Below are 18,493 nucleotides of genomic sequence, written 5' to 3'. Positions count from 1 at the left end.
AAGGTACTCAGTGTTGGCATACTTTTACTCCAAAGGTAAAATTTCCAAGACCTTGGACTATAAACTCTTTGGGCCAAGGACCATCTTTTCATTATATGTGCGTATGGAGCCCAGCACAATGGGGACCTAATCTTAATAAGAGCCCCTAGCCATTACTGCTATCATGATACTTTACTAGGAAAGCACTCTTCCACATGCCTCTATAAATAGCAGAATAATGTATACACCAGAATAATACAATGCAAAACATATGTGTCTTCGGCTCCCTTCACACCAAGAACTGTTACTGCTGCTTTATGGAAGGTTTCCAAAGATATTTTGAACCTTTGGGGGCACATATATCATCTATCTGCTAGAAACAAGACAAACATGGGGATTTAAACAGATAACTTTTCTTTAGACAAAATGAAATTTACTGTGCAATACAATTTCATTTCTCATCCTTCACCTCACAGAGCATAACGCGCTTCTCACACATCTGTACTCACGGATGATTCCAACAAAGCCTCTTTCTTTTTATCCATTCCTGTTCTCTTGTACTTTGCCTCATAAAGTACTGTAGATTCTTTCAGTACACTACCCAGCAATCTTCTTAGCCTCACAAAGTGAGGAACGATATTGTATAACTAATTCTCACACCTTATTTGAAAGCAACATAAACTTCAGCAGAAACAGAAGCAAACTTACTTCAGTCATTAAAAATGTTGACTTGAACAGAATTGCTGCAATAAGTGGACAAAATCTGAAAAAGCTACAGTATAAATACTCCCTAATACCAATTGTAGATGAATGGTTACATTTCCTAGACCACTGCTAGAGTTATAGTAGATGCTCTGGAAATTTATACCTAAGGTAGGTATTAAATTTTCCAGTTCTAAATGCTTTAGTCTACACATGTGACATAGCTCTCTGTTTCACAGTGGGTGCATTTGGTTACATCGGTTGTAACCCTATCTCTAAGGCAGCCAGGTGAGTACAAGTGCAGTTTCTCAATAAGTGTAACCATATACCTTGCTATTTAATATTACTGTTCCATTCAGTTATGGTTCAGTGGTTTCAAAAAGGCCCTGCAACACAGCAAACAAACATTTTCCAGTTCTTGGTGGGGACAGCAATTTAGATATATTATTTCTATTTGTTTTGTAGATGTTATTTACTTTATTTTATATATTAAAATATATAAAGTGTTTTTAATTTATATTATCTCATTCTTAGGCCCCAGCCTATGGTGACCCAAGACCAGAAACAAATGCTTGTGGGGGTGCCTAGATTAGCATTTATAATAATTTTAATTAAGAGAAAAAAATAATTTGGATAACAGCAGGACCAAAACTCTAGCCCAGGCAGGTCTATGGAGGTTTGGTTCTGAGCCTGTGGAGTCAGCAGAAAAAGGAAAGATTATAAATGTCATAGGGCTAGTCTACACAGGGAATTTACATCAGCATAGCTAGTCTCTCAGGGGTGTGAAAAATCTACACCTATGAGATGTAGCTATGCCAATCTACCCCCCTGGTGTAGAAGACCCTAGGTTGATATACAAATTCTTCCTTCGACCTACCCACCTGCTCTCAGCCCTGGTCTATACTACAAATTTATGTCGGTATAAACATCACTCAGGAGTGTGACAAATCCACACCCTTGAGAGACACAATTATACCAACCTAACTCCTGGTGTATACAGTGCTATGTCAACAGGAGGGCTTCTCTCTTTGACATAGCTACCGTGTCTCAGGGTGGTGGAGTACCTTTGCCAACAGGAGTAGCTCTCCCCATCTGCATAGGTAGCATGAGCATCTTCAATGATGCAGCTGTGCCACTGCGGTAGACAACTCTCACGAAAGCTTATGCTCAAATAAATTTGTTAGTCTCTAAGGTGCCACAAGTACTCCTTTTCTTTTTGCGAATACAGACTAACAGGGCTGCTACTCTGAAACCTGTCAGAGAGGTGGAGTAACTGCAGCAACAGAACCCCTCCTATTGGCCTAGTTGGCAGCTACACTGAAGGCTACAGCAGTGCAGCAAACCTCCCTCCCTAGAGGGAGAGACATGGGGCCTAAACGATCCCACCCCCAGCAAGCTCCTCACCTCACCCATGGCTAGAGCGTGGAGCAGGACTTCCCCCCAAATCCACTCAGGAACGGGCTCTTCCCCTCAACCCTTCCTCCCCCACGGAGGGAGGCTCCCCACTCCAACCCCTCCCACTGGCCTCCTAGCTCCCACACCCATCCCTGGCGGCCCCACACGAGACATCTTCCCCTCCCCACCGCACACTGACCCTAATCCCCACGTGACCTCCCATCCTAGAACAGGATCACACCGCCCCACTCAAACCCCGGGCTCCCATTGGTCAGCGTGAATGACGCAAGGCTCCGCGGGGCGTAAGAATAAGAACTGTGAAGGAACCTTCAGCGCACGCGCAGAATGTGCTCGTGGCGGAGGTGGGGAGAGCCGTTGGATTTCTCAGCCACAGGGGGAGGGAGACGATATTTGTGTAAGAGCTGCGGCAGCAGGGCACCGGCTATTGGCGGGTTCGAAGTGTGGAGTACGCGGGGGGCGGGGCAGCGTTTGTTGGCAGCGTCGGGCTTTCCCCTCCCTTCTCGCGTTGCGGCGGTCGCTCTAGGGCTGGTCCATCAGCGAGGGGGGCGGGGGGTGAGGCGGGAGGGAGGTGCTGTGGAGGAGCGAGGCCAGCGACCGGACCAGAAGGAGGCCGGCGGCTGCAGGCGGCCCCGGTGCTGAGGTGAAGTCCGGCAGACGGGAGAGTGGGGCCGCCCTCGGTAGAGCGGCCGTATGGGTGAGGGAGGGGGCAGGCCGGGAGCGTTGCTGGGGCAAGGCGGTGGTCTCGCGTAGAGGGTAGGAGTATATCGACTGAGGAGGCAGCAATATTGGGGGCGCCAGAGGCGCGGTGGGTGACTGAGGGGAACTCGCTGAAGGCGAGGGCAGCTGTGGGGTTGGCTGGAGGGGGGCGATGACCCGTGTGGGGGGATGAATTACTGAGGGTGGAGGGAGATGCTGACCCGAGGAGGTCGATCAGGGGAAGGTGATGAGTTGTTTCTTGAGGGTGATGTATGCAAAGACATGCATGTGATGCTCTTGGGGCAGGATGCCCCCCAGTATTCTGACGTTCGTACCGGGGGTTGCGCGCATGGCGGCTGCTGTTCCCCTGTGGGTTTTCTCTAAGCCCAGCGACCCGAAGATGGTCCATGCCTCGCTGAGAGAAGCGTGCTGGGCTCTTGCTCCCAAAGAAATAATAACTGCAGTTAACTTCGCTGCACCAACCTTACTGTTTTGCATCAGTCCTTTCCCAATCGCAACGTGAAATCAAACCCTGCTCTAGTGGTTGATGAAGAGTCCTCTGCAGTGCAAAGAGATAAAATGTCAAGGCAAAGCAATTTGTTTGGTGCTTTAAAATGATGATTGTGCTTACTAGCACTGCAGTGTTATTTGTTTGAATAATTTAACCCATGAAATGTCTTGTTTGTTGACTGTGTCTGGTTTACAATTAATGTGAAAAAATGATAGTGTTTAATTCCCAAATCCAAAGGATAGTGCAGTTGTTTTAAAGTGCTTTCAGTGTTTTGTGCAGTTGTTTAATATTATATTCTGCCTTACAGAACTATAGCTGCAATCAATTTCTTAATGTCTAGACCGCAAAACAAACGCAGCAAGGGATTATGGTAGTTTCATTGCTTGGGAGGGAAAATAGTCATTTGCTGTCACCAAACCAGCCCTTTTAAAAAAAAAATCGTTGAGGGATTAACTTCTTGATTTCTCCATTATGAGACAATAACACGATGACATCACATTAGGTATCTTGAGTCCTTACTCTTACTGGTTGTTTGAATGACAAATAGACATTAGGTCAAGGGAGAAATGAAACAACCAAGATTGTTGTTAAATATATCCTAAAACTAAAGAGAAGTGAACTATATGGACTTTGCTCCTTATGTAGTTTTTAAATTTGTTTCATAAATACATTTTAATAAATAGAAATGGAAACTTATGCTAGTTCAGGTTGCAGCAAATGTCTCTGACCTAGTCCCTCACCCCTTAAAAAGGAGATACAGGTACTTTGGTATCCTTGCTTTTTGTTTACTCTTCTTTACCTCTTTGGCAATATAGAGCCAAACTTAGACTCCCACCTTCAAGTTGCAGTCCTCCTACTCCTAGAAGTTTCCGGCTCCTGACTGTTTGTTAGCTTTTAGCTCTCAAAGATGCATAGATCAGGTATCTTGGGGTTGCCATGGAGAGCCAGGCAACCATTTCAGAGTTCTGATGGACCTGCCAACTCTTACATCACAAAAAGACTTTTAAAGGGACACTATAAGATTACCCTAATTTAAAAAGTTGGTAAGGAAACATGTTGCGCATGCTCTGGCCTTCTCATGTCTCCATGGATCCTTAGGCTTTTCCCCTTATGTGTCTCCATGGTAGTCCTTTCCTGAACACCTCACTGGGAGAGGACACCACTACCTATAGGCTCCAGAAACACCTTTTGTATTTCTTCTTAAAGAGAAGGCTTTCGCTCTCTCCAGAGGTGTTGCATGATACACCCACACAACTGTATTCTTAAAAACAAGATCTATTAAATATAGAGAATCAGATACAAATAAACAGTTCATAAAATCATAGAACTGGATGGGACCTCGAGAGGTCATTTAGTCCAGTCCCCTGCACTCAAGGCAGGACTAAGTATTATCTAGACCATCCCTGACAGGTGTTTGGCCAACCTGCTCTTAAAAATCCCCAATGATGGAGATTCCACAACCTCCCTAGGCAACTTATTCCAGTGCTTAACCACTCTGACAGTTAGGAAGTTTTTCCTAATGTCTGACCTAAACCGCCCTTGCTGCAATTTAAGCCCATTGCTTCTTGTCCTATCCTCAGAGGTTAAGAAGAACAATAACAGTGGTGAAGAAGAATGAAATATGTTAGGTAAAAACTTTTTGCAAATGCCCAAACAGGCTTCTCTTTTCTTTGTTACAGAGAAGAAAAGACTCTACATTCCTAAAAAGCAGGTCTCATCTCATGCACTCCTCCCCACTCCAGTCAGTGACAGCTTCTTGCTGCTGTGTCCAGAATGATCTCTAGTGTCAGTCTTGAACCCACTTATTATTTCCTGTTGATCCAGTACAGCAAACCCCATTTTCTTAACTAGTTTTTTTCCAGATATGTATACACACCGTAGAAGTTGGAGAGCAGCTGCATTCCCAACCCTTCAGGAAATGGCCTACTGGGGAGAAGAGAGCCTCTTCAGATGATTACTACTTGCCTTTAAAATGCTTCACTACTGAACTCTAGTACAGCTTTCCACAGATCCTTGTGTCTGGCTGCATCCAGTTTATCCAGTTCTTTGTTTCTTAAACATTTTGTTTCAATTTTCCTTTGCCATGAAATATAAATTATGGACAGACTCTAGGCCCTCTATCACAATATTTTTCCCTTTTAGTCAATTTTACTTTGTGCACTTGACAGCAGTTGTGGTTCAGTCAGTTTCACTCTTTCCTCTATATAATTTTGTAGGCCCTGATCCTAAAATCTCACACGTATTTATCTTTAAGTACCTGAATAGCATCAGTGTGTTTAATTGGACTACTTGTATTCTTAAAGTTAAGTATGTGTAAATATTTGCAAGACTGGTACCTTTGTCATTTTTTTTTCTTTGCTAGAAAGATGATTGTAAACATAAAAATTCCTGACAAAACTTCTAAAGAAAAATAAAATTCAAGATATATTTTTAAAAGTTCAAGTTCAGTGTCACTGCTAAGGGACACTATCTTTCAGAAAGAAATATGATTTTTAAATTGACATTTACCTATTATTCTTATGAGTAACACACAGGATTCCTATAAATGAAAGATTAGAGACAGTATTTCTGAGGTGTTTTTTCCTGTTTTTGTCTGTGCATTTGACACTACTTCTATATTTGTGTGTACTGTTTTCTCTGTATAGTCATTCTATTTATGAAAGACGTATATAAACAGGAAGAAAATATTTTAAAAAGATAAACAAAGTCCCACAAAAACTTGGGAACAGGCATAATATCTGAAAAAAAATTTTTTAACGGATTAGCTTGATGGTGTCCTTCCCTTACAAACTAGTGTGTTCTTTTTTATTTTCTTTCTATTTTTTTCCCCAATTTTTCCTTTTAGTTGATAAACTTGTAAGTAATAGTAGTGGCAGAATATAGTTTTATTTCCTTGTTTTTGTTCTAAATTAGTACCCTTTAAGTTTCTGGGTTCTAAGGGTCCAGATTTCCAGCATATAAAATCTGAATACTGACAATATTTTGCTTAATAAAGGCTGTGTTTCTGCTCAGCTGAAGTATCCTACTCTTGCTTAAGCTGATCAAGCTTCGAAAACTTATTTTGGCATATCTGGGTGAGAACTGGCTAAAATTCCCCTTCTGTTGCTTCTGTTTGGGCCAAAATCTAGTCTTGCTTTATCACTAGTGCCGGGGGAAGAAAATACCAGTGCCTACTTATTAAGTAACATTTTACAGCTATTCCGTATGATGTGAAGGTTCCTGAGATATACTTCACTTGATCACCTTCAGCTCTAATGATGTTCTCAGAACAACTTTGGAGTACTTCTGAGGAGTTTGGTAGCCTATCAAGTGACTTGGTGTGTGTGTGTGTGAATTGGAACTAATGGATCTGTCCCTCTACCACCTTGGAAAGATTGAGACAAACTTGGTCTCCCAACTTGATCTCCTACAACACTTATCTACATTTCTCTTCATACAGCTGCAAAAACGTTCCTCTATCACCTTTGTGTTATAGCTGCATGAGCAATGGCATATTACCTTAACTATTGGTTTATGATTTTTGATAGGAAGCTGTTTAACACTTCTAGCAGCTCAGCCTAGGCTATTGTTAACAACACTTTGTGATTGTGTCCTAACACTTAACTCTGATCATGTTTGGAGATTATGGTTCTTTCTCACAGGTTGGGTGGTACCCTTAAAAGTAGATGTAGACGTACAATGAAGTTTATGTGCATGGCCTATGAACCTTCATCCGGTATTATGTTCTTTAAAAAGAACCTACTTATAGCCATGTACATTTTCAAAAAGTTTCTCAAAATCCTTTTTGGCTGTCTCCTATTTATTGCATTCCACTCCTCAGTACCTACAGTGTGTTATGCTGCTTTTTTGTTTTGTTCTAATGCTCCAGAGTTTCTCCATCTTACCTTGCAAGCAAGGGTTTATTGTAGGAGAGGACAGATGATCCTATTGTGACCAAGCAGTGTTTGTACAGTAATAAATACTAGAATGAATCTGATATATCAGATGGAAGGGGGAATGGAGGCAGAATGCAGGCCATACTATCACTTTGCTTTACAAGGAGGCCATGAGGGAAAGTAATTAGGTACTCTGTGGACAGATGTGCATCTGCTTCCCCAACATCATTGGAGTACACAGTTATTGAAAACAAAGTATAATTCAACTGTATAATAAACTGTTTCATACATATCTCAAATATTTATTATTTGCATAATCATAGTGGCTAGGAGCCCCAGTCATGGACCAAGACCCTGTTGTATTATTATGTGCTGTACAAACGCAGAACAAAAAGACAATCCCTGCCCAAAAGAGCTTAGAATCTAAGTATAAGAAAAGAAACAACAGATGGATACCGACAGGCTGAGGAGGGAGTACACAAGGAAACAGTCAGACTTTTCCCCGCACACTCTATGTGGCAAGGCAGTTTAAATAAATGTTTTTTCCCTTTAAGTAAATTAGCACAAACTATTCTTGTGGAAAGCAAACAATTCCCGAATGTTTTCACTTACTTCAGTACATGTTCATCCTGTCCTTGCTAGTTCACCCTGTTCAACTGACCGTCTCATTGATGGATCTATCATCCATGAACTTGTGTAGTTCTTTTTTGAACCCTGTTACAGTCTTGATTTCACAACGCCTCTGGCAAGGAGTTCCACAGGTTGACTGTGTGTTGTGTGAAGAAATACTTCCTTTTGTTTGTTTTAAACCTGCTGCCTATTAATTTCATTTGGCGACCCCTAGTACTTGTGTTATGAGAAGGAGTAAATAATTTCTTTATTTACTTTCTCCACACCTGTCATGATTTTATAGACCTCTATCATAGCCCCCTTAGTCATCTCTTTTCCAAGCTGAAAAGTCCCAGTCTTATTAATCTCTTCTCGTATGAAAGCTGTTCCATACCTCTAATCATTTTTGTTGCCCTTTTCTGAACCTTTTCCAATTCCAGTATATGTTTTTGAAATGGGGCAAGCACATCTGCACGCAGTATTCAAGATGTGGTCATACCATGGATTTTTACAGAGGCAATACATTTTCTGTCTTATTATCTCTCCCTTTCTTAATGATTCCCAACATTCTATTAGCTTTTTTGACTGCCGCAGCACATTGAGTGGATGTTTTCAGAGAACTATCCACAATGATTCCAAGATCTTTCTTGAGTTGTAACAGCTAATTTGGACCCCATAATTTTATATGTATAGTTGGGATTATGTTTTCCCATGTGCATTAGTTTGCATTTATCAATGTATTTGTGGTTACTACTTGTCCTCTTGGCTACGCCCAGTTCTCTGCACTAACTTGATCACAGGATGATAAAGAGCTATAAAAGTAGTTAGCTGTCTCTGAGCTAAACATTGATTCTGCTGTAATACTGTATGTAAAGAGCAGTTCTGCTCTGAAAAGTTACTCTGTAATAAAGGCATTGTGAGGTTTAGCGTTGATCCTCACAATGACTTCTATATTAAATATGCTTAATTAACAAGTAATAAGATGTGTTTCAGAGTAACAGCCGTGTTAGTCTGTATTCGCAAAAAGAAAAGGAGTACTTGTGGCACCTTAGAGACTAACCAATTTATTTGAGCATGAGCTTTCGTGAGCTACAGCTCACTTCATCAGATGTATATAATATGTAATATGTAATAAGAAGTAATAAGATGGCTCTTAGAACTACCAGTTGTGTATATTCAGCCTTGGATCTGAGAGTTTGATTGGGTTCCTTCCATGTGGATTATTGTTGTTAATAAAGGTTATACAGGCTAAATTGTGTCTTCAGTGAGTGTAGTTCTAAGTTTTCAAGTCACTGTGTGGCCTGTAAATCTTGCCACATGCCTTAACTAAGCATTTTTAGTTAAATATCTAACATTAGAGAATACTGCAGCTAAGATCCAATCCATCTCATTGCAGTAAATGTCAATGGGAGTTGAATCAAGGTTATAATGATATTAAGTATGGTAACCTCATATGTAAACTTGGCAAAATCTAAAGTTCCATTCCAAATGTATGTTAAATGACACTTGTATTGCACCATTCTCTTCAAGGTCCCTGAACTCTTCCTGTCCCCAACCTTGTTTTGCAGTACCAGCTGAATACTACTTTACTCCAGAAGCGATCCCATTGTTCATAATCTTTTCACATTGCAATGGAACTACCTTGTGAAATAGGGTATTACTCAATGTGAGTAAAGTCAGATTCTGGCTCTAAATTTGGAGTATTAAATGAACTGAAAGGTCCCCCCCCGTCCTCTCAGTTCCCCACCGTGACACTAACTGTCTCCACAATTTTGGTATATATGCATACTTTATTTTTCCTACTTGTTTGTTTTAGACATCTTACAGAAGTGAAAAGGAAGCAGTCCTTTTAAGAGCACTGGTGAGTTTCTTTCTGACAAGGTGGTTTCTGAGTCGGGAATTGCTTGTTTGTGAGGTGGATAAAATAACTTGATCTCGTTGTGTAGATAGGAGTGAATCAGTATATTAATTAATGTTGAGGGTAGGTCATGTATGACTAATACTAAGAATAATACTTGGCACTTGCATTAGCATTCTCTGTCATCAAAGTGCTGTACAAACATGAATCCTTAACAGGTGAGGGAGGGAGAAAAGGAAGCATTATCCAAATTTGGTAAAATGGGTATACAGAGGTTAAATGATTTGGTGTACAGCCAGGATTACAGTTTGGTAGTTCTTGGTTTCCAGTGCTTGTCCTCAGTCTTCTAGACCACTTTTCCTCTTGTGGGATAGGGGAAGCTATAAAAGGAATGGTTTTGGCTCCCATATCTTGAATGAAATGGAACCTATACTGCAGCATCAGAGGGACACTCTGTATCTTTGATGGTGTGTTTTAAGCTATTTGTAATAGCCTTTGAATACCTATTCAAGAATAAAATCTTTCTTAATGGGGTGTGATGTCATATCCATGAATTATGACAATCCACTAATTAGTGGAAGGAGCCGACTTCCTTCAGCTCCCCACTGCTCAGCCATTGGGGATGGTGCAAGAGATCTTGTAAATGTAAGAGGAAAAGGGAAGGCAGCTATGGGAGTGAGTTGATTGAGACTCAAATTAATGTATTATTAAAAATTGTTTATGTATTCATTATTTTTCTGTCAAAAATGATATTTTAAAATATATTCTTTTAAAGGGGAGCTTATCTGTGGTGCAGCTACTACCTTTTCCCTTCTGTTGGGAATCTCCACTGTTCTGTGGGCTGTCAGAGAAGACACTACTAACTAAATAAAAGCACTTCAAAGGTCTGAAGAGTCCTGGATGCTGATAGGCTGTGAGGAGGTAAGAACTCAGAACTGTAATGCATCTTTATAGTGACCTTTGCAAACTGGTTTTGGCTATTAATTTTGGTGTCTGCAGGTTCAGAAAAAACTAACCAGGATGAGGTGTAGAAATAGCTAATAACAATGTGCTTGCCTAGCCTTATTCTGTCAAGATGCTTTGTTTCTATTCCCAGAAGGAAAAGTTGTTCAGGGATTCTTACACATCAGTGGTCCTTTCCAAAAAATTTTTTCAGACCTATAATCATACACTGATGGAAATTCTATCCTTGTAAAGTGGCTGGTTGATGGAAACCCCTGTTTTGTTCAAGGAATAGGTAGTCAAAGTTGACATATTCAGAGTGTTTGAGAATCTTAGTGTGTCAGTCTTAGCTGAGATGTAGGTCTTTTCTTTCTTTTTTTGATTGTCTGCAGTGTTCCATAAAGTACACATTACTTACTTTAAAAATGTGTCCATCTAAAGCTGTGGGTGATTGTGTTTAAAAAAAAAAAAATGCTGGGGGAAAAAGCATGCAAGTTAAGATCAGTGTACAAAACATTTACACTAGCAATAGTCTACATGTAGGTCGGGCTGATGGTCCAGTGATAGCAAAGTGCACCATTGGGCTGGGGCTTCTCTTCCATGTTCACAGTGGCTAGAAGATTTGTGCAACCTGCTTTCTCACATCTTGTGAAGGGGGAGTGCCTTGTGTAGTTGTCTAGTAAACCTCTGTCCCCTGCCCTTTCCTTCAAGCAAATCTGAAAATAATTTATTAGACTCTGGAGAGATCTGCTTCCTACCTGTTTGCTGGAAGAATAGTTATCACAAAATGAGTTTCTTCACAGTTAGCCTGTTTTTTCTCAAGATATCTTTCACCCTGGAGACATTTCATAGAATCATAAAATATCAGGGTTGGAAGGGACCTCGGCAGGTCATCTAGTCCAACCCCCTGCTCAAAGCAGGACCAATCCCCAACTAAATCATCCCAGCCAGGGCTTTGTCAAGCCTGACCTTAAAAACCTCAAAGGAAGGAGATTCCACCACCTCCCTAGGTAATGCATTCCAGTGTTTCACCACCCTCCTAGTGAAAAAGTTTTTCCTAGTATCCAACCTAAATCTCCCCCACTGCAACTTGAGACCATTACTCCTTGTTCTGTCAGTTGCTACCACTGAGAACAGTCTAGATTCATCCTCTTTGGAACCCCATTTCAGGTAGTTGAAAGCAGCTATCAAATCCCCCCTCATTCTTCTCTTCCTCAGACTAAACAATCCCAGTTCCCTCAGCCTCTCCTCATAAGTCATGTATTCCAGTCCCCTAATCATTTTTGTTGCCCTCTGATGGACTCTTTCCAATTTTTCCACATCCTTCTTGTAGTGTGGGGCCCAAAACTGGACAAGTACTCCAGATGAGGCCTCACCAATGTCAGATAGAGGGGAACGATCACGTCCCTCGATCTGCTGGCAATGCCCCTACTTATACATCCCAAAATGCTATTGGCCTTCTTGGCAACAAGGGCACACTGTTGACTCATACCCAGCTTCTTGTCCACTGTCACCCCTAGGTCCTTTTCTGCAGAACTGCTGCCTAGCCATTCGGTCCCTAGTCTGTAGCGGTGCATGGGATTCTTCTGTCCTAAGTGCAGGACTCTGCACTTGTCCTTGTTGAACCTCATCAGATTTCTTTTGGCCCAATCCTCTAATTTGTCTAGGTCCCTATGTATCCTATCCCTACCCTCCAGCGTATCTACCTCTCCTCCCTGTTTAGTGTCATCTGCAAACTTGCTGAGGGTGCAATCCACTCCATCCTCCAGATCATTTATGAAGATATTGAACAAAACCGGCTCGAGAACCAACCCTTGGGGCATTCCACTTGATACCGGCTGCCAACTAGAAATGGAGCTATTGATCACTACCCATTGAGCCCGACAATCTAGCCAACTTTCTGTCCACCTTTATAGTCCATTCATCCAGTAAATACTTTAACTTGCTGGCAAGAATACTGTGGGAGACGGTGTCAAAAGCTTTGCTAAAGTCAAGGAACAACATGTCCACTGCTTTCCCCTCATCCACAGAGCCAGCTATCTCATCATAGAAGGCAATTAGATTAGTCAGGCATGACTTGCCCTTGGTGAATCCATGCTGACAGTTCCTGATCACTTTCCTCTCCTCAAAGTGCTTCAGAATTGATTCGTTGAGGACCTGCTCCATGTGGAATTAAGCCAAGAGATAGGGAAGATGATTATTATAAACAACAAACCAAAAAGAATCATTAGACTTCAAATCAACACTGTCCCAATTTAAATCCCAAAAGGATCAGATCGTTAGTAAAAGTACCTCTCTTATTCTCTCTCAACCTACCAGCTGAGGAGAGCAAACCTGGAACTCTTAAACTGGTGCAGAGAAATTTATAGAAATGAAAATTCCAGGAGAAATCATATTTCCTTTCTTAGTGTGGTGTTTTCTTTTACCTGGAATCCATAAAGCTGTGCAGAATTGTATCTACCTCACCCACCTTGTCTCTGTCAAAGCTAATATCTTATTAGACCAGCTTCTGTTGATGAAAGAAATGAGTTTTTGAGTTCAACGGAGAATTTCAAAAGCTTGTCCATTTCACCAACAGAAGTTGATTTAATAAAAGATATTCTCACCCACTTTCTCTCTCTCTCTCATTCTGGGACCGACACAGCTGCAACACCATCATAAATAACTGAGTCATGTCTAACCACCATGTGCCATTCTATGTTAATGGTTCAGAAAATCTGTGTTTTCCCAACACATTATTAACAGCTGTTTGAGTCCCAGTCATGGAATATCAGAAATGAAGAATGAATAGTGGATATTATTTTTCCGTTAGTTACTATACAAATATTTATATTACACTCAATGTGATGATGCTTCAAATGTACTGCACTATGCCTTTGGTTTAGTGAGCCCATTGTCTGCTTCATGTATTGGGATATGACTTATTAATTCAGGTGAACTTATTAAAAATACTTTGAAATTGAATTAAAAGCCAAAATCAAGCTTCTTCTAGTTCTGCTCTTTGTTATTCACACCATGGCCCATATTATGTGGAATTTTGTGTGTGCACAGGTCTGAAAATCTGGGCCTATGCTAACATCTAGATTGAAGAAAGAAAACTGTCAGTATATTTTATTACTCTATTTGGTATGGTTTTATCTAACTTTAAATTCGACAGTGCTTGCCAAAGATCCGTTTTTAGATTATCTGCTTCAAGCCTGCCCTTTCTCTTTTCTCTCCATTGTTACAACCCAAATATTACATTTCTAGAGGGAAAATTTCTGTACTTAAATAATTTTTTTGCTTTGAAGAAAACGGTCTTGATTTAAGTGATCATTACACTGAAATATTTTAAACAAACATTTCCATCGTTCCATCATCTTATGACTGTTGGTCTTCCATATTCTGCTAATAAATTAATTTCATAATAATCATATCTGCTGAATCATTCCACTAAAAATTGTGTGGAAATTGTTCTTCTGTATAGTTAGAATAAATGCAATTGATCCCAATTAGCTAGTATCTCCTTTTAAAATAAGCATTTTTGGTTTTCTCTTGATGTATATTTTAGGTAAGTACCTCTATTACTGCATACTGTCTACACCAGCTATATCAATCTGTTGTTCTATCCAAAGAATATCTCAGACCTGAAGAGATCTGTTAGAATCCACAGTTTACTGAAAATTTCACGGAGATGTCTACTTTAGTCATATAAGTTTGTACTGTCTCCTAGCCTGGGCAACTAAATCTTTGTGGTAGAAGATGCTGTATAGCATCAGAAACTCGAGTCTGGAAGATCTTGACAACCAGGTCAGTTTATAACTTAGCAGGCTTTTGGGAAAGAGCTGCATCTATTGTTATACGGTTCTCAGAGAATGTAGTATGTACTACTGGTTAAAGTGGAGGATTGGTAGTCAGAAGACTTGGATCTTCTTTCTTGCTTTTCCTTGGACTTGCCTTATAACCTCACCCAAATCAGTTGGAGTCTGATTTTTTTCAGAGTTGCTAATACACACAAGTCATTTGAAGTAAATGGAAGCTGGAGGTGTTCAGTGCCTCTGAAAATGAAGCCCTATTTTTCTCCTCATTATCCATAGGGCAATACTTATACCTACCTCGCACCAAGCAAGCCCCAAGCTTCTATGCCCAATACTTAAGTTTCAGTATAGTGCTGAGGAGGCAGAGGTGATCCTCCAGGAGAGTTCCCATCCTCCAGTGACAGGTTCAATTGAAGTAACTTCTTGTTTCAATTGACTGCCCAGGTAGAAGTTAAAGATCTTGTGATCCTTAGGGAATAACTGGCATCAGATCAGCATTCTCTCTCAATAAGAAAGGTTGGTAAGACATTGTTCTTTTTGTTGTGGAGCACATACTGGCTGCTACACTTGATTATAGAACATAAGAACCACCATACTGGGTCAGACCAAAGGTCCATCAAGCCCAGTATCCTGTCCTCTGACAGTGACCAATGGCAAATTAATGAACAGACAGGTTATTGTCAAGTGATCCATGCCCTGTTACCCAATCCCAGCTTCTGGCAAACAGAGGCTAGGGACACCATCACTGCCCATCCTGGCTAATAGCCATTGATGGTCCTATCTTCCATGAATCTTTCTAGCTCCCTTTTGAACCCTATTATAGTATTGGGCTTCACAACACCCTTTGGCAAGGAGTTCCAGAGGTTGACAATGCGTTGCGTGAAAAAATACTTGTTTGTTTTTGAACCTGCTACCTATTAATTTCATTTGGTGGCCCCTTGTTCTTGTATTATGAGAAGGAGTAAATAACACTTCCTTATTTACTTTCTCTAACACCGCTTATGATTTTATAGACCTCTATCATATCCCCCCTTAGTTGCCTCTTTTCCAAGCTGAAAACTCCCAGTCTTATTAATCTCTCCTCATACGGAAGGCGTTCTATACCCCTAATAATTTTTGTTGCCCTTTTCTGAACCTTTTCCAATTCCAATATATCTTTTTTGAGATGGGGCGACCACATCTGCATGCAGTATTCAAGGTGTGGGAATACCATGGATTTATATAAAGGCAATATGTTATTTTCTGTCTTATCTATCCTTTTTTTGATGATTCCCAACATTCTGTTCGCTTTTTGGACTGCCGCTGCACATTGAGTGGATGATTTCAGAGAACTATCCACAGTAACTCCAAGATCTTTCTTGAGTGGTAACAGCTAATTTAGACCCCCATCATTGTATATGTATAGTTAGGATTATATAATAAACATTTTGTTGAAGCATTGAACTAGCTATATCATAATCTTTGTTCAGGAAGAAATTCCATACTAATCCTAATTTTTCAGGTGCTTTAAAACTTTATGAAAAAATATCCATTGAGCTAAACCCTCATTCATTTATTCCATCCCAGATATGACTTTATGTGCAAGGTTGGTGTAGTGGAAATATGGTAAACCTTTGTTTGACTTGTATGTGTGGCTTTTTTTTGTTTTGTATTTTAATTTCCAATAAGGCTTTCATCAGTAAAGGCACTCTTTCACACATTTTGTGAGTGTAGTTTTGTTTGAAGTCATGGAAGAGTTAAACTCAAGTGACTTCTTTTTAAACTTCATACTTACCATGGACCTATTCCTTGGTGAAGACAGGTGTCATTGTCATGCTTGAAGAGGTTTTAGTTGAAAATACAGATCACAATATCCACTTTTCTATTATTATTTTTAATTATTATTTTAATATTGAATAGCAAGATACAGTTCTCTAACGGTTCACCTACAAAATGCGTGAAAGAACAAATACTTCTCTGCCCCTCCCGCCCCCAGAACCACACACCAGGAGCAAGTCTCAGAGCCTGGGTCAACTGATTTGGGCTCGCACTGTGGGACTAAAAATAGCAGTGTAGAGGCTCGGGCTGGAGCCTGGACTCTGAGACTGTTTGTTATTTTTAGCTTGCACCATGAACCTGAGTCAGTTGACCTAGGCTCTAAGACTTGCTGCCACATTATTTTTTCTTCTGTGTAGACGAACCCCAAAAATGAAATTTTTCCCATGGCAACAAATGCCACATTCTCTAAATCATCCTAGAAAATCTAAACCCATATGAGCATCTAAGGGTATATTTACACTGCACACCAAGCCTGGGCTCTGACTCAAGGTTTGAACCCAAGCCCCCCTTCCATGCACACACAAATCGGTCTAACTTGGGTCAGCAAGCACTCAAGGCCCAGGTCCTAGCACCCTGCCACGGGCGGCGCAGGTCAGAGCCCAAGTCCTGCTGACACTCTGGTCCAAGCCCTGTTATTTTGCAGTGTGGACGCAGGTCAAGCCACAAACCCGAGTCAGAAGGTTTGCGTAGTGCAGTGTAGATGTGAGACCTGGGTCCAGTAATTGTAAACCAACGTTTATAATGCAGTACAAGCATGGGCTTGGAAACAGAGTCCACAACCCCGGGTCCTGCAGACCTGGGCTTCATGTGCAGTGCAAACATATCCTTTGAGTTTCTAGGGTTTCTTTTGTTTTTCCTTTATACATTTAGACTGCATTATGAACACAAAATTGTGTTTATTGGAATATGTGATCATTGATGTATGTTCAAAAATGCACTGATTTCTAGTTTACTTCTGCCTCTCTTTCAAAGCTTCAGTACACAAAATGCTATGATTCAGACATAAATGTAAAAATTAGATAATTTACAGTTGTGGGAAATCACAGGAACTATAAATTGGCCCCTTATGCATTGCTTGTAACTTTGTTAATCACTTTAATTTTTATGCCATTATACAAAAGCGTAGTGTGCATACACTGTAGGTTGAGAGGTTTCAGTTACCACTTCCGTGGAAGCTATAACTCCCTCATTCCTGTGCATTCAAAATCTTTAATCATATTGTTGCATTAGTAGGGCAGAGCTTTTTTGGCACTTCTAATATGTAGGTCGTAACTTAAGTCCTTCCCAATCCATGAAGACTGCAATTGAATCTTGAAATGTGTGTGTGTGTCACACCCAAGTATTATTAAAAAAAATTCACACCCACTTATTGAGAGTGAGGCAGTTGTAACCAGTTGCATGGAAGGGTGAAAGAACTGTTTTACTAGAAGAGGGTTGATACTTTGGTTATGGGGTGCTGGCCAGAGAGGAAGTCTTGGCAGGCCTGGGTAGGGGAAAAAGCACTGTTGGAGGCAAATGGAAGCATTATGTTGGAATTGCAGGGTATAGAAGTGGTTGATGCTGGAAGCAGAAATGAGAAAAAATTTGGAGTAGAGCAAAGGGAGGATGCTATGTGGAAAATGTGGGTCCAAGACTAAATCTATGAATTAAATAAAGGTAGATTGAATTAGAGCTTCAGAATTTCCTCTTGGTGTTCTGGTGACTGTATAAAATGCTTGAGTTTTGCTGTCATGTTCTGACATCTCTAAAATCTCTTGCTGGAATGCATAGCCATGTAATTCACAAGTGCATGTTTATATGTAAATCATATTGACATGAAAGATGCTATATTAAAACCAAACCCATATATATTTATCCTGTAAACTTGTCACTTGGAATTATACCCAGGACAAAAGACTAGCAACACAATGATAGCTGATTCAAAATCTAGCTGAACACAGAGTACTGATTTCTGTTGACACTTCTTTTTTTTCAGCTGCTTGCATGCAAAAATTCCCATGGTTACAGTGAAACACTTTGCCTCTCTCACTTTAAGTGATTGATAAGATTTAGCACTCGGCAGGGATAGCTTTGCGTTTTGCATCAGCCCAAGGTGGTTATGAGTTCTTTGAAAATGAGACTTCAAGCCAAGCATCTTGTGTTCCCTTTGCAGAAATGCAGCTGAATGGAACTGAAAGGGCCACAGACACAAGAACTCGGGACATGTTTATGGAAAGCTGTGTTTGGCACTGCTCTCTTTTACTTATTAAGAAAGAAGAGTATTTCAGCAGGAGCTTAGGATGTATTAACT

At 40.6% G+C, this 18,493-nt stretch overlaps 2 protein-coding genes across 8 annotated transcripts in view; one reads left to right on the top strand and one right to left on the bottom strand.

Annotated features, from left to right (window-relative positions):
• The window catches only part of AKNAD1 (AKNA domain containing 1), a 31,464-nt gene extending 30,843 nt beyond the window's left edge, over positions 1 to 621 (bottom strand). The window contains exon 1 of the mRNA XM_077824528.1: positions 489 to 621. The gene's annotated coding sequence lies outside the window, so the exon portion shown is untranslated. The remainder of the gene's footprint in view (positions 1 to 488) is intronic.
• Positions 622 to 2,671: 2,050 nt separating this feature from the next.
• Positions 2,672 to 18,493, top strand: part of GPSM2 (G protein signaling modulator 2) — a 58,524-nt gene continuing 42,702 nt past the window's right edge. For 4 of the 7 annotated variants that reach the window (XM_077824886.1, XM_077824887.1, XM_077824888.1 and 1 more), the window contains exons 1-3: positions 2,672 to 2,737; positions 9,605 to 9,649; positions 10,422 to 10,567. The gene's annotated coding sequence lies outside the window, so the exon portion shown is untranslated. Of the gene's footprint in view, positions 2,792 to 9,356; positions 9,455 to 9,604; positions 9,650 to 10,421; positions 10,568 to 18,493 lie in introns of all 7 variants that reach the window. The other 3 variants (XM_077824883.1, XM_077824884.1, XM_077824885.1) reach the window with 3 other exon arrangements.

This window comes from Eretmochelys imbricata, chromosome 8 (assembly GCF_965152235.1).
Source record: "Eretmochelys imbricata isolate rEreImb1 chromosome 8, rEreImb1.hap1, whole genome shotgun sequence".
In the NCBI taxonomy this organism is placed as follows: Eukaryota; Metazoa; Chordata; order Testudines; family Cheloniidae; genus Eretmochelys; species Eretmochelys imbricata.
The sequence above is the reverse complement of the archived record's forward strand: the minus strand, read 5'-3'. Positions and strand labels throughout refer to the sequence as shown.